The sequence below is a fragment of the Elgaria multicarinata genome, chromosome 5 (genome assembly GCF_023053635.1).
Source record: "Elgaria multicarinata webbii isolate HBS135686 ecotype San Diego chromosome 5, rElgMul1.1.pri, whole genome shotgun sequence".
NCBI classification, from domain to species: Eukaryota; Metazoa; Chordata; class Lepidosauria; order Squamata; family Anguidae; genus Elgaria; species Elgaria multicarinata.
In genome coordinates this window covers 68453171-68468668 of record NC_086175.1, presented here as the reverse complement: position 1 = coordinate 68468668, position 15498 = coordinate 68453171, and the positions used below count along the sequence as shown (strand labels likewise).

Genomic DNA, 15498 nt, shown 5'->3' with positions numbered 1-15498 from the left:
TATTCCTGTCTGTATCGTTGGCAAACTCTCTAAAGTGATTACACGTTGAACACTGTAAAATGAGTCAGTTCCTGTTCTTTTGGCTCGGGCGTCGTTGGGAGTTCTCAAAAATGGTATTTCAGAATGTGGATGTGGTCAGCCTAGTCACTTTCAAAGCATCTTAAAAGGAAACCAACACCAACTGTGAAAAGTGAACTTTGTAGCAGTACTGGTATAGTCCAGAACTCCTCAGTCACAAGGTGCATTGCATGTCTGCCTTGGGTTGAGTCTTCTATGGTGCATTTCTCCCTCTTGTTGTATAGCAGTTGTAGTGTTTTTTTAGTCTATGAGGTAGAATATTATTTAAAGCATATGGCAAATAGCTAACATGGCTTTTCTCTTTATAATAGCAAAGTATCTAATATCTAACTGTGAACCGCCCAGAGGGCTTTGACTATTGGGCAGTACAGAAATGTTGTTGTTGTTATCATTATCATCATCATTTACAGAAAACCTTCAGAAATTGGGCCTACCAATATACATCCACATCAACATCCAGAAAGCAGTCATACTTAAAACAGGTTCAATAATCAGGAAATTCCTGAATCAGTAAGAGACAGCATGACTTGGCAAAGCCCGTCATGTCCTAACAACAACAACAACAACAACAACGATGTAACAACAACAACCCTCCTTGAACATTTAGATACTGCTAGGGGTCTCTCCCTCCCTCCCCCCTTTTAATAGCAGTAGTTACATCCTTGGGATGCACGAGCTGTAATTTCTTTTTTGCCTGCACAGTACTTTTAAGAATGTAATCCCATTTCAGTTTTTTCTGCTTTGCTGATTTCTACGCCTGTCCTGTAACCTTTTGTTCAGGCAAAAGAGGTGGGAATAAAGAGGGGGAAATATTCTTTATAAACCGAACTGCAGAATCTGTAGAGTGCCCTCTGCTGCTGCTCTTCCACAATGGTCAGTGCCTGGTCTGAGCCAACCCTCCCACTTCCAAGCCCATTGCTCAGTTTGCAACAGCACACAGCCTCTCATTCCACATTTTGTGAGGTTGATGGACTGTGCTCCTGCCTCCATTTCTATTATTTCAGATAATAATTTCTAGCTATATGCCCTAAACTATAAAACTTTAGAGGAAGGGCCATAGCTCAGTGGTAAAGAATGTGATTTGCAAGCAGTAGGTCCCAGGTGCAATCCTTGGGGAGGGAAGAACTCTGGAGAGTCTTTGCCAGCTGGTGCAGACAATACCAAGCTAGATGGGCCAATGATCTGTCTTGCTATAAGGCAACTTCCTATGTTGGTAATGCTAATTCATAGCCAAGATATCATCAGTGACCCATCTAAATCTGGATGTCATCTCTAGTCCAGTGGTGTAATTTTGCTGCTGAGCTGCATGCTTGTGGAGAGTAACAATTTCTATAATAAACTGTCTCTTGTTATAAGTAGCACTCTGTCTCTTCCTTTCCCTTGAGAGCTTATATGTTTTCCCAGCTATGTTTCTTCTGGAGATGCTGTGCTATACTCTCAGGATAGCTTTCTTCTGGTTCCATCAGGGTGAAAGAGCAACACAGTTTTATTGTGCTTGTGTTCAGTTCCTTCTATGATCTAAAAGGATACTGTGATAATGTAGAGGAAGAAGTGTGACGTGTTGTGCAAGCAGTGAGAGGGAAGTGGTTTTGTCATGCTGTTATAGACACACTCTTCCTTCCACTGCCCCATTCTTCCTTCTCTTCTAGACCTTTGAGGGATATATTGCTTAAATGATTAAGGTTCTTTGGTGGAGAATATAGGTTGCCTTCTCAAACCTTCTGCCCATCTATGTTCTACAAGGCCTTTTCAGAGCTAGGTTTTGACTTCATGGTATTTACACTTTTTAGAAGGTGCCGCTCAAGCCCTTGGCTAGAAGTATTTTCTGGCCCTTTGAAAAGAGATGAGAGGGCCTGCGTACTCTACACTTAGGTAAAAGCAAATGATTTAATTGGATATCAAGGCATACTGCAACTGTACAAATATATTGTTACAAGAATGTAAACAAATGCTGGTTACTCATGCTAAAGTAAAACTTCATAAGCAGATGGCAGGAAGTAGTTTTGATGGCAAAGTACTTTCTTTGGAAAGTGAAATTTCAGACCTGCCAGTGGAAACTATTGCACTGGTTTATTGGAGAAGGCTTGTTCAAATATCAGTAGAGATGTCAACACCGGTGACCAAGATTTGATCCCTCAAAACAAGTTCTCATTTGCCCTTTCTGGGCAAGCTGTAGTATCCAGAATTCCAAAAGGGGGCTTTTAATTGCTCTGTGTGTGTGTGTGTGTGTGTGTGTGTGTGTGTGTGTGTGTGTGAGAGAGAGAGAGAGAGAGAGAGAGAGAGATGGGGTGTGTGCAATGGTTGATATTCTTGAGCATCCCTCCCTCCTTGTTTAGCTTCAGAAAGGTTTTCTGTGGAGCCCAGTGGTTCTCAAAGATACCTGGACAAAGAGCAACCGTTTCCATAAAGGGAGATTTCCATCAGCACTCCTTTGCCTCTTCTTTTTTTACTGGCTATCTTTAGGGGGAAGTCTGAGGCCCTTTCTACACCTAAGGGTTATCCCAGGAAAATTGAAGGATTATCCCTGCCTGCTCCCGGGATCCCCTGTGTGTCATTTGCATGCACAGGGATGATCCCAGGACGATCCCGGGGGGAAAAGGCCGGTGTAGAAACAGCCTAAGATGCATACTGTTTTCACCTAACACCATGGCTAGAGTAGTGCTCCCAGTTCACAGGTTCTTACACACAATGCTGTGGGCTGCATATATCCAACAGGGTGCCTGGATTCTGTGTACTCGCCTACCAAAGTGACGGCAGCTGATGGATTGGAAAGCAGAGTGAGTTTAGAAGGAGGTCCAAGTTCAAAAACCTCTGAGTATGCTGATAGCCCTAAGGACAAAGCATGTTCAAGTCTTTACTAAAGATTTATACTGGCAGAGTCTCAGTTGCATTGATTCTTAATATCAACTGTGCTGGTTTTTATAGTCTGTTCTGCAGACTGCTATTACTGTGTGAAATGCTCAGTGTTCCTGTTGATCAGCATGTGGTTCTTAGGGCAGGGTCTAAAGAAAAGGCTAAAACTATCCACTACAAATGTCTGTGTTACCAAGCCTCTTTGATTGATTTGTTTATTATATTTTTGACCATCCAGTAACTGAAGTTCGTATTTTAAAAACATAAAAAGAAATCAGGAGGGGCAAGACTTGAGTGTACACTTGGGCCATTTAACTCGACCAAGCAACTTGTCCATATCTTCACGTCTCAACAACTGAAATTCATCAAATGTAATTGGACCAGATGATGTTCTGGACCAGATGATGTTCTGGACATCTTCTCTACTGGAATTGCATTACGTGGTATCCAGGAGACTTTATTTTTAAAATATTACTTATTTTTTATTTTATTTATTTATTTCATTTATATCCTGCCTTTTTCCTCCAAGGAACCAAACATAATCCTCCTCTCCATTTTATCCTCACATCAACAACCCTGTGAGTCTGTGACTGGCCCAAAGTCACCCAGTGGGCTTCCATGGCTGAATGGAACCTGGATTTCCTGAGTCCCCGTCCAACACTCCAACCATTACAACCAACTATCTTTCTGGGCCAGATTGTAACAGGCCCCTCACTACCTGGAATAGCTTCCCTTGAAATTACTGTGAAGATGCGATAGAGAGGGGTAGGTGGGGAGATCCTCCTTTGCTGCCACAAAATGGGCTCTAACCTGTGTTTTATTGAGTGTGGCATGATTTCCCTAGTAGGATCCCTAACTAGTTCTCAAGACAAGATAGAAACACTCAAAACTTATAACCAAATGAAGAAGAAACCTGACGAGGGAGATGGAACCTCTGTAGACGCTATAGATCATATAGCGACTGCCCCAGACAGGCCCTCAAGAGTACATTGGTACTGAGTATCCAGAATGGCACAGTTGAGAGAGATTAACTCCTTCCTGTTCCCCCATGTAGGTGTTGGTTATGCAGATCAGATCAGTTCCCTCATCCACTATTAAGTCCTAGAAGATTTATTTTGTACCCAGCTGGCATTTCGCATCGGTACCAAAATATCAGAGAGCAAGCTGATAAGGGAACCCTTCATTTGGGAGAAGAACCAGCATGCATAAGATACCTTCTTGTTCTTCTCTTCAGCTGGCCATTGTCGTATCTCACCCTACCTATGATCACCATAATAGGTTGCTCCCATGTCTCTCCAGGCAAATTAACAAATCTATCAGGCATAACAGACCATCAGCAAACCAAGCACACCACAGTTAAAACATTAGCCAAACATGTCAACAGCCCAAGTGCATTGCTTTAATATCTTTATTTTTATAATGCCTGTCAAGAAGGACTCAAGACTGGAAATTAACAATTCAGCAGTCTCCCTCCCTTCCGCCAGATAAAATGGGGTGGTTCTGGGGGAGCCACAAACTGCATTGGCTCAGCCGAAATACAACCCCTGCCCCTGAAGTCAGCTAAAGCCAGATGTCAGCAAGCACCCAGGCACAAGCTCTCCCACTGAGCAGGATGCTGCTGCAGGCTCGTTTCTCCCTCTGCACCAGTAACATGGCAATCAGTTCCGACACTTTATGCTTCCCCCCATCTTTATCTCTTTGCTGTCTTTTATCCTTTGGTCCTTCTCCTAGCTTACTGTGATTAATCTTCTTCCTTCTGCAATTTCATTCAGTGAAATTGCTGTCCTTCCAGTACTTCCTCTTTAACTTGCCACATTCCTCACCACTTTTAATCACTGTTTTTCCAGTCCTGAGAAAACTGCCTTTCTAGCTATCATTTTCCCTTCATCCCCAAAACTCTCTGGGCTTATTGAACTTCTATTCTGTCTTCCAGATACTCTCTCAGCTCTCTAAAATATTGTTTCTGCCATCTTTGAAATGGTTCTTAACAGTGTCACATGAGATTTTTTTATTGCTGGTCCCAAAGGCCTCTACTCTCTGCTAAATTTGGCCCACTTATCGACTTTGCCTCTTTGATGCTCTGAACTAGGTCATCTATCCAACCTCTGTCTGTATCTGATCTGTGCAGACATTTTCTCTCTGTACCTTTTCCTATGTTTGTGATACCAGTCTGCGTGTCTTTATATTTGACCTTTCTGTTCTTCATGTGTTCCTATCATCTCGTTTCTGCATTGACTCAAACTCATTTTTGTTTGCTAGAGATTATGAAGAACAAGCAAATAGTTTTATAATGCTTATTTGAAATGTTCTCCTCCCAACATTATTGCATGAATTTATTTCCCCCCTTGCATCAAGAACTCCCTAGTCATCGAAAAAATGGGATGTTCAAGGATTCTAACGTTGTCCTTTATAGCCTTCTGCCTGACATGAAAAATCTCCACTTGCAGGCCAGTGTTTTGTATATTTTAATAAAATTTCCTTTCTGCACTGTTATTGGGGGTGGGATGTGTTGATCAGATTTCAGATTTCTAACAGGCTGCCCTATTTTGCTAGGGGTGTGTGGATGTCAACTGCCAAGTCTGCATTTGGTGCATGGCTTTTTTTTCATAGTCCTAAATGGTGGCTAATCTGGGGGCTTGCCGTTAGTATAGCCTTGCCATTTGTGCAGCACCTCTTGATATCTCTGTGGAGACTTGCTTGATAGTTGCATGACAGCAATAACCGAAATTACTGTTCCCCCAAGTGTAGTTTTTAGATGGAGTTGCTGGGGTATCTAGGCTATGTTATGAAATGAAATTAACTCTTTTCAGGTGACAAACTGAGGTTATGAACGCATATACGTAGAAGGGAGTGGGGTCAGAGGTTCTGTCCCTGACCTATGTCTGAATACATCCACATGATCGGGAACCCTGAATAACACTTGTAAGTGCTCAGGTTCTATTCCAAACTTGAAGAATACCATGCTCTTGCTCCCAAGTTGTCACACCCACCCCAGTTATCTGAAAATGGCTGCTGTATCACGGAATAGCCTTTATTGACCTGTCAAAACAGTCAACCAAACAGTTAAGAAACTCCCAAGTCTACAACTCATCTCTGTGCTTGTTTAGCTGTGATCTCTCTTCTGCGATAGTTTCATTATTGCATTTATATACCGCCCCATAGCTGAAGCTCTCTGGGCGGTTTACAGAAGTTAAAAACAGTTAACATTAAAAACAAATATAAAAAATTTAAAAACATAAGCATAAAAACAACAGTATCCTTGTAAAAAAACAGCTATTCTGTTTTTTCTATTAAATGAAAAAGATCTCTGGTCATATGCAAAGAGGGTCTTCTAGACAAGGTTGAAGATAAACCTATCAGAAATATTCCTCTTCATTTTTCCCACAGTAGCCACAACTTTTTTAGAGATTTCCTTTTAGCAATTAAAGGTACTTGGATATTGATATTGCTGACAATCTAATCAGGTCTAAAAGTGCCTATGGCAAATAAGGATTACCTTGTCAATAAATTTCTGTTACTGTTGGGGTATTGATGGGGTGAGAACGTAAACTTTTTCCAGGTAACCTTAACAAGATTAATATTCTAATCGTCAGCATTCTAGAATACTGATTGTTCTTATTTACAGAAAAAGCTTTCAAAAGCTGTTGTTTATTGCCATTATAAAACTATATTTTTCATAAGGTTCTCTGCTAAAATGCTGCTCTAAACAATAGGGTTTTAAGCATCATATTTATGGATCCTGGAAGTGGGTGGCAAAAGGAGCCAAGAAGGCAGAAGGGCAAGGGATGAGGGAAGTGGAGCTTTAGATTATATCATGTCTATTAAATTCTGCAGGAAAAGAAACTGTAAGCTAAAGAACATCACAATAGAGACTGCTCATAAAAGGCTATGGGAATTCTCTAAGCACTCACTGTGGTGATAATGATTGTCTTCGCAAATATTCTTAGATTGGGTGTATCCTTAAATGTTCTCAACAATAAATTATTTTAGGACAATTGTTATTTGTTATTGCACCTTTTCAAGTTGGCAAGTATTCCCTAATATTGCTCGGAATGTTAGTATCCTTCTCATAAGGAATTTAATGTTCTTGTTTTGTGCGCTCTTCACACCTATGAAATAAACTTTGTCTCTGATCAATAAGTTCAGCAGAGAAGTTAAAGATTTCCCTGTGGCCCAAAAAGTCATTGGTGTTTGTGGTTTGGAGTTACTACAGCTCAAACAGGTTCTCACAGTAGATCACACTTCTATGTCATCACTTGTGTTTTGTTTACTATATTTGTTTACCACAGTCATATTTTCTGGAACCAGCACCCCTTTCCCATTTAGAAAGAAGTTTCCATCAGCTTCAAAAGCATTTTTTTTTGTTTTGTTTTTTTGTTTTGGCAGAGTAATAAAGTTCTTTTGTTACATTCCTGAGTGTTCATATCACTGAGTTATATCATCTGAACCATTGTTTTGTAGGATCAAACACACAATGTTCTTACTTGGGTTAGCTTCACACATGAACAATGTACCAGGGTGGGAGTAGTAGTAGTGAAACACGAGTGACTCCCTCTTCTCTTTTTATGCTTCTATAATACCATACCAAGTGGGGAGTTGCAGATCTAAGCCTGGGGCAAAGATACTTATGCTCCAGGTACAGAGACTACTCTTAATAAATCTCAATTCTCACATTATACTGGAAGTGCAAGAAGTATATGTTGCTCACATTTTTTCCTTCATAAGCTGTCTCTGCATGTTGTGACGTGTATGTAAACCCATTTTTAGCTAGACAGAAATCTCATAGTAGTACCCCACAATACTGAAAAGTTTTACCAGTCTGGGCTCATAAATGTAGAACTGTATTTATGAAAGTGAATAGTCCTGTCTTTCAGAAGTGTTCAGTGCCTGGAGCTCTTATAGAGTAAAGTGCATTTTCCGAAACAGGCTGGTAGTTCCTTTTGGCACAAGCTTCATACATTTTCAGGCACTCACAGCCAATGAGCTTCAAGGATGAGGGGGATAAATAGGTTTGGGCTTTCTCAATCTTCCTCAGAACTCTCAGGCAACACACCTTCCCTTAGAATGCCTCGTAAATGTAGTACTGATATTTAGCTAAGCCTGCAACCCTGTACATACTTACCTGAGTAAGCACACAGAGGATTGTGCTATAAATGTCCCTTGTCGGAGGACCATAGATTTTTCAGGATATTGGAAATGTTACATGTATATAAGTGTACATCAGTGCATTTACAGTGGACAATTACTGTTGTAGGTCATGGGCTAAGGCTGCTGCTTATATATAACACGACTGCAGGCAGACAAATGAATTTTCATCAGTGGAAAAACACAGCACACTATACCGTCTTGAAGTATGTGATTTATAATAGGGCTGGAAAAATCCCAGACACCTAGGCACCCAGATGCCCAGGAATTTGAAATCATGTTGAGCCCTTTGTAGAATTAATTCCTAAAAATCTGATGGTGCTACCCAGGGAATTTGAAATATTTCTCCAAGCTTGCTTGTACGTATCATTTGCAAACCTTCAGGGAACTTTTTATTGATAACCAAGGATAAAGGTAGCTACTTAATTACATTTATCAGCAATTAAAACTAGTTTGAGTCTGTCTTTATGGGCATGCCAGTGGTTTTGCCTTTGGGAACTTGTTCTAGAGTGTTGTGCCAGCCACCCACCTCTTCAGGCCTGCTCATACTAGTATCATCTGGCAGAGTGATTAAAAATGCTGTGGACAGGAATTTCCCTGACTACATTTAGTTCAATCCAAAACTTAATTTATGGAGCAGTTTATTAATTAGTGCGAGTCAAGTGACCATCAGCTGTTAAGAGTTTTGTATGACCAATACAGTCACAGGATCTCAACTATTCAAGAGTTGGAATCATTACAAAAATATATCCTTTTCTTGAGGTCTGTTGGCTCATATTTCAGTATGCAACTCAGGAGCCATTCAAGTTCACAAGAATGTGCTTTAATTAGGCACCTGTGTTTCAACTGGTAGTTCCCTTCTGTGATAACACTAAGTTGTACAATACTGTTGTCTTATTTTGGAAGAAGAAGAAGAATAGCTAGACTTATCCTTCGTGCAGTCAACCCCCCCTCCCCAATGTATTAGTTTAGATACAGTAAATGTTATGGAAGGCATTTTCTGCACAATCATAAGTTCAGCTGAATTAACTACAAGACAAAATTAACTAAACCCTAGATTAACAATTGTACACTAGAGTGTAGTTTTAACACTAGAAGAAATATTGCCTAAATGCAAATGCTTCAATAAACGTACATTTTTGGTTTAAGCATTCATTTCTCTGGGGAATTCAGCAAGGAGGAGCTACAGTTTATATTTGAAATGTTCCTCTCTGTAATAAGAGGTAAATCTGGTACAGAACTTGGGATTTGAAAGGAATCCCCCTTTTATTCTTGAGGCAATATATTCCCAACTTTTGTCACCAAATGAATTAACACTTCAGGTTGCTTCTTCATCTAAGTAACATAATTGGGCATGATCCTTCCTCTCCCAAGCACACGTGCAGAAGCATGATGCAGAGGTTCCACATGTATTTTTGACATTGGAAATATGGTTGGAGAAGATGCATGTTCTTGCCCCAGTTGCAGGTCTAGCACTGAGTAACCAGCAGCCATACGTGGCATGGGAAGGCGAGAACTCCTTGCTCCCAATTAGCAGAATGGCATTAGGCTATACAGGCTGCTAGAGCCAATGCAGCTTGGCTTCTCTGTTTACCCTGTAGCCTTCCAGTTGCATGGAAGTCTGTGTGTGCGCGTGTATTTTAATGTCTCTTAAAGCATTTTCCTACTTCAGAATAAAACAGTTTAGGAAAAAATGTAGCCTCACTTCCCTCCCTCCCACCATAAAAGCATAACAGCAGTCAAGCTGAAAAGTGGAGAGAAAAGAGAGGTGAAACAAATTGCACACAAGGTTTGATACATTTTGTACCATAGTACATCTCTGGAATATCATTAATACATCTCTTGTAGAAAGGAGTAAACAGCCACTGTTTATTTGAAAATATACATTTAAATGTTTGCAAACCTAATATTTACCTTTGCTTCATACTGTGGCTGAACTGCAAATATAATCTGGATGGTAACTTGTTTGCAACCAGGCAGGACACAACATCGTCACATGCTTACTCATTCGGCATAGATGTGAAAGCAATACGATATAGTTGACCAAGGGCACAGCTAGACCAGACTTTGGAAGTTCAGTAGTTGTTAGCAGGGCTATCCCTGGGAGAAAGGAGGCTAACATTCCCCCCCATGCTGATTTCCCAATGAACATTTCTCTTCCTACCCCCTTCCCCAAGCTGCTACTTGGCCTATGTGGCAAAATCTACAGGTACCTGTATGTTTTCTGCCTTGTGGCGGGGGTTATTTTCATGTTGTGAAGGGAAAAGGTTAATCTCTCCTACTCTCTGCTCTGCAATCCCAATTAGATATCCCAATTAGATATCCCTCTGGCTGCTCTTCAACTTGAAAAAGAAAAGAAAAGCAGATCTGATGACAAATTCCCCCAATGTCACATCTTGCTAGGCCCTAAAAGTGAGAGCACAGAGGTTCTTACTTATCTCAGCTTCAGTTTGTTTTATCTCTGCCACTAATTCACTAGTGGCAAGCTGCTACCAGTGCCTGAACACCCCCCCTCCTCACCTGCAGTATGAGGATAATAACAGTGATCTAGTTGTAAGGGTTGCTGAGGTAATGTATACGAATTGCCTTATACACTCTCAAGTTCTACAGATTTGCTGAGTTGTCTGTTATTCTAGCAATTCCAAGCTATCTTGACGCTCCAAACTATAGGCACAGCTCTTCTGTAACTAGTAGCTCGTCCACTTTGGTGCTGGGGATAGCTCTGCATGTGTGCATGGGGTTGCACGCACACAGCTGGCAGCAACATTGGATACGAGTATGGTGGGTTCGCGGGTGCTGCTTGTGTAAGACCTTTGTTTGTACAAGAAGCCACTAGGCTATGTCTAATGACTGTAAAGTACTTTTGGAGCCTTCACAATTGATATTAATGGTAGCAGATTGACCTTCCAGTTGAACCAATTTAATTCCCAAAGCTAAATGTGCCTGTCTTTTTTCTGTATTTATGAAAACAGTTCAAGCAGGAAATGGCGCTCCCTTGTTTGTGTGTATGTGTGTGTGCGCGCGTGCGTGTGCATAATATATACATTTTAATTGTTTCCACCAACCGCAGCTTCAAAAAAGAGCTGATGTATGCACCAATCTTATGTAGTTTTGATTGATTGGTTTTAAGAGCATTAAATCATACGAGTCAAACTTGTGCTTTGATTCAGGCTAGAACAGGCCTGAGTATGTTGGGATGTGAGTCACACAAGCCCTTGAGTCAGCTGCCTTCGTATTGTTGCACAATAATGATGTCGTATTTTCCTTAATATTTATTTGACCTTCTCTTGGGTGCATTCTCCTTCTTCTGTTTGTTAATGAGACATCTCATTAGTATAAAGGGAGTATATAAAGGGTTGTCCTAAATTGGATTTTCCCCATTTGAACTACACACAATTTCCTTTTCTGATTCTGAGTGGGATGATGATGATGATGATGATGATGATTATTATTATTATTATTATTATTATTATTATTTTGTTAGAACAGCAATAGGGAACATTTTCATGAATCTCAAACACTGTCTAGCCAGGTCTGAGAGTTTTCATACTCTGCAGTACCAGATTTTAACAATTTGTTATATTTAGGCACAGTCCAGCACACAGTTGACAGAATTTTAGTCCCATTGATTATAGTTAGAATTTTAATACGGTAATTGAGCACTAGTATAAAAAAGATGACCTTTGTTGATTCAGCAACCCATGTTTCACTCTGTTTGATATCCTCATTGGTTCAGCAATATTAAGTATTCAGCTTCATTAACTAACAACTTAGTTGGAATCTTCCTAGCAGAAACTATATTGCAAACAAAAAAGATTGTAAAGTTTGGACATAATGGCTTTCAGAACAAATAAACTATCACCACTATCCATGGAACTCTAAAGACTTTAAAATCTCTTCCATTGAAACCAATGGGTCTTTAAGCATGTGCTTAAGTCTCCCATTGAAATCCAGTTCATTTAATGCTGCAATCTTGAATACAGTTACTATATAGTAAGCTTTATTGAGCACAGTTGGACTCACTTCTGAATAAATATGCATAAAATAAAACTGCATAGTACTTGATTTATGTTGTGCCCTAGGTTTTCCCTTTTATAAATTCTTGCTACAAAATAAAGCCTTGCATACATAAAACACACATCTAAACATATAACATACATGTAATCTAGGGGGGAAATTTGTTGTCTGTACCTAGTTCACCTATAATGTAAAGATAAAACAACAGCAAAAATTAATTATATACAGAGACTGTTGTTTAGAAATGTGTAAAGGAGTGCCCTGTTGTGTATGTGGGAGAATATACCAGTAAATAACAAGATATACCACTGTATTTGATCATTTCTAGCCAGCCTCCAATATTCCATTCTTGACCAAAGTGTTGAAGCATGTGGTGGAATCTCAGCTCCAGGTGTTCCTGAATGAAATAGAACTAGATAATCTACTTCAATCTGGCTGCAGGCCTGGTTATGGGACAGACCGCTGGAGGGAGCAACCCTGTGGCTACTAGACACTGACTAGATGGCCATAGGATTTTTGTTTGTTTGTTGTACCTCTTGCCTCTCCCGGCGTGGTTCTCCCTGCGCCGACTCCTACTCTGCACTTGGGAACGAAGCATGGAGAAGGGTGTAAAGGGGGGCATGCGGAGGGGAGGGGAGCTCCTTTACGAAGTTTGCTGTGCAGCTTCTCCCCCCCCCCCCAAAGCTGCCTGGGTAAATGCCTGAAATCAAGCGCCTGCCCTGCATTGGATAATCTTTAGCCTCTGAGTTCGGAGACTTACAACTATCCTGATAGAATTGTGCCCTTAGTCACTTTGGTAGACTATCTCTGCTGGGAAAGGAGGGCAGCGTGTACCTCTTGGTTCTGCTGGACCTGGGTGTGCTGAGGCTTAGCGGCACTGTTTCACAATGGCTCCAGTCCTTGGACAGGTAATTTCAAAATGTTGTGCTGGGGGACTCCTCTTTGATGCCATGACCATTGGTTTGCAGTATCCCCCAGGATTCCATTTTATCCCCTTTCCTGTTCAACATATGCATGAAACTGCTAGGAGAGGCTGTCTGCACATTTTTGTCTGGATTAACAATGCTGATCATCAAGTCTTGTGTAAAAAGGTATCTGTTGCTCCAAAATAAGACACAGTGTTCCTCTTTTTCCCCCCACTGCCATGTTACCCTAGTATTTTGATCTTATATGGCGTCATTTTGATATTACTCTTGGAACAGTCTTTGGGGCCAAGAAAGTATCAAGATTTGCATCTTGCAAGCAGGGAGAGGTAACAACTACGAGTGGCTAGTGGTTTTCTCCTTCCTCAATAAGTGCTAACTATTTGGTATAAGTACTCTTTTCTTATTATGAGATATTCTGTTTCTGGGTTACCTTATATGGGGATTATATTATATGGAGACACCCAAATGGAGAAGCTTAGTCAACCTGTATACCATGATTTTAAAGTCATTGTCCTGATGTATTTTCATTCGAGATGTTTCTAGAATGTTAAAGCCTCCTTTCTTTAATGTTTTCCTTTTTTTAAAAAAAATGTGTTTCATAAAACTTATTAGTCAAAGATATCTGTCTTGGCTAGTCTTATTGCAATGCCTGTGTATGAGTGAATAATGCATAATTCTTTAAAATAGTGTGGGGTGATGACTTTGGTTTTTTGTAAAGATAAAATTCTGGATTATAATTTTTGTTCTGTTTCCACAGGTTGCATTTGACATCATGGTGAAAGTGTCTCTTGGTCAAGAATTTTTAGCTGATCATCGGTCGCTCAGTAGTCAGTGTAGATTCTGTTTTCTCAATCAGCAGCTACATCTGGCTACTGGGTCTCTGAGGGCATCTTGTAGCATCTTGTTCACTATACTTCATTGATGGCTGTTTGGATACCTTGAACTGCTGTTATTTTTCCAAGATGAAAAGAAAAATCAGTAATTCAGGGGGGAGAAAAAGGAAAGAGGTGAGGAGAAGGAGATGTTCTCCCTTCTCCATATGAAAGCCATAAACTCACTACTCTAAAAGGTGGATCATTCAACATGTGCTTCAAAGAACGCAGCTAGCTGTGACATTGTGAATTGTGGGAATACCTATTTATTTATTTGAAGTATTTTGAGGCTGTCTTTCAAGGCAAGTGCCCTCCCAAGGCAGAGTAAACAATAAAATTCATATCATAAAAAAGATGTGGCAGTAAAAACAGCAAACATTCCAAGATACAACAAACACCAGCATGAGACAGCACCTACAATACAACTGCAGCTACAATCCAGTCTGATAAAACCTAACCAGGGGATAGCCAGGGCAAACAAGTAAATCTTCAGGGCCTTCCTAAAAGCAATGATAGTGTCTGGCAGACCTCTGATGGCAACATATTCCAGAGATTTGGGCCACTGCAGAAAAGTCTGTCTTGTGCATACTCGCTGACCTAAATGCCCTCAGAGGTGGACAAGTGCAAAGGTGGACAAGTGCATTACTCATCTTAGAGTGCAGGCAGGTGGTCCTTCAAGTAATTTGGTTTGAAACTGTTTAAGGCTTTAAAGGTCAAAGCCAACGTTTTAAATTGGGCTTGGAAATGCTCCAGTGCAGCTGGTGCAGTGTAGGTATTATATGGTCAGATTGCCTCACTCTCACCAACACTCAGGCATATGCATTCTGCACCAGCTGAAGATTCTGGACTGTCTTGAAATGCACCCCACATACAGTACATTACAATAGTCCAGATTGGACATTACTAGTGAATAGGTAACTGAGGCAAGGTCTGTCTTCTCCACAGCTGGTTTACCAGCCTAAACTAATAAAACACACTCCTAGACAATGCAGCCACCTGGACTTCCCCAGTTAGCTCAGAGTCCAGGAGGATTCACAGACTGCAGACTTGGTCTTTTAGGGGGAGAGTAACCTCATCTAAGACCAGTTGTAAATCTTCATCCAGAGTAGTTGGTTTCCCAAACCATAATGCCTCAGTCTTGCCTGCATTAAGTCTCCGCATGTTCCCCCTCACCCACCCCAAAACAGCCTCCAGACACTTGTTCAAGTGTTCTATAGTCTCCCTGGGATGTGAAGATAGAAGCAAGTAGCGGAGCATGGTATTATCTGCATACTGATGACACTTCAGGCTAAACCTCCTGATGACTTCTCCCAGTGGTTTCATGTAGATGGTAAAAAGTATGGGGGACAAGATGGAATCTTCTGGTTCCATCTAATGGCCATGGGGTGTATTAGGGGTCTCCCAGCACCACCTGTGCCTCCTAAGCCAAGCCACATAAATGACCCAGAAGGATACCGTGGTCAATGGTATTGAAAGCTGCTGAGATTCAGAAGAACCAAAAGGGTTGTACTCTCTCTATCCATTCCCTGGAAGGAGTCATCGGCCAGGATGACCAAGGCTTTTTCCATCTCATAACCAGGTCTGAAACCTGATTGGAATGGATCTAA

General features: G+C 40.8%; 1 long non-coding RNA gene across 1 annotated transcript in view; it reads left to right on the top strand.

Moving 5' to 3' along the window:
• LOC134398913 (uncharacterized) overlaps nt 1-14098 on the top strand; it is an 85805-nt gene extending 71707 nt beyond the window's left edge. The window contains exon 4 of the long non-coding RNA XR_010025464.1: nt 13777-14098. This is a non-coding gene — a long non-coding RNA (uncharacterized LOC134398913). The remainder of the gene's footprint in view (nt 1-13776) is intronic.
• The last annotated feature ends 1400 nt before the right edge of the window (nt 14099-15498 follow it).